Source organism: Galeopterus variegatus, unplaced genomic scaffold (assembly GCF_000696425.1).
Source record: "Galeopterus variegatus unplaced genomic scaffold, G_variegatus-3.0.2 Scaffold3147, whole genome shotgun sequence".
Taxonomy (NCBI): Eukaryota; Metazoa; Chordata; class Mammalia; order Dermoptera; family Cynocephalidae; genus Galeopterus; species Galeopterus variegatus.
Genome location: NW_007729258.1, coordinates 58,633 through 59,564, shown reverse-complemented (window position 1 = coordinate 59,564; position 932 = coordinate 58,633).

Below are 932 nucleotides of genomic sequence, written 5' to 3'. Positions count from 1 at the left end.
TGTAGTCAAGAAGAAGACTATCAAAAGTTTAGTCAATCTGAGGGAACATTAAGGCTCTCTTGGTCACCCTAGGACAGCCATCAAAAAGAAGTAAAAATAAATTAATTATAAATTCTAAGTCAATATTGGTGGCAAAATGGAATCATAAATAACACTCAATATGAAAGCAGGAAGAAAAAAGAGGAAAAAGGGAACCAAGAAGAGAGGGGACAACTCACACTATATTGGCAATTACATAAAGTATAAATGGTCTGCACACTCCCATTAAAAGACAGAGGTTGCCTGATTATATTAGAACGCAAGACCAAACTATATAAAAAGCACACTTTAGGTATAAAGGCATAGATAGGTTTAAAAGATAGAAAATAAAAGGATGGAAAAATATAGTCAAAAGAAATCTGGAGTGACTATATTAATATCAAACCAGGAAACATCAGAAGACGGAATATTACCAATTGTCCAGAGCCATAGAGCCTGGCTGTTGCCTAAAAGCCTGCCTGTCTGGAGCTATAGAGCCCGGCTATTGCCTCGAGGCCTCAGAGCCTTGTTTGCTGTTATCTTCCATCCTTCCCCCTCCTGTGCACTATGGGTGTGGGAGACTTTGCAACTTGCCATAGATAACAGGGGATTCTTCCGTTTACTGGAACAACCCGCCCTGCAGTTTTCTCAGTAAACCATCTGCTGCTCACTTCCTTATCTGCTGATTCCCTTCTGCTGTCTATATAAGCTATGACCTTCTGGCTAATAAACGAGACTTGATCAGAATACTGTCTTGTCTCCATTTCTCTCATCTCTTGTTCCCGCCAATTCCCACTCCCCTCTCCAGGGTCTGCGTTGAATATCCCGCAGGTCAGGACATATAGCAAACTAAAAAGCTTCTTCACAGCAAAGGAAACAATCAATAGAGTGAAAAGACAACCTACAGAATAGGA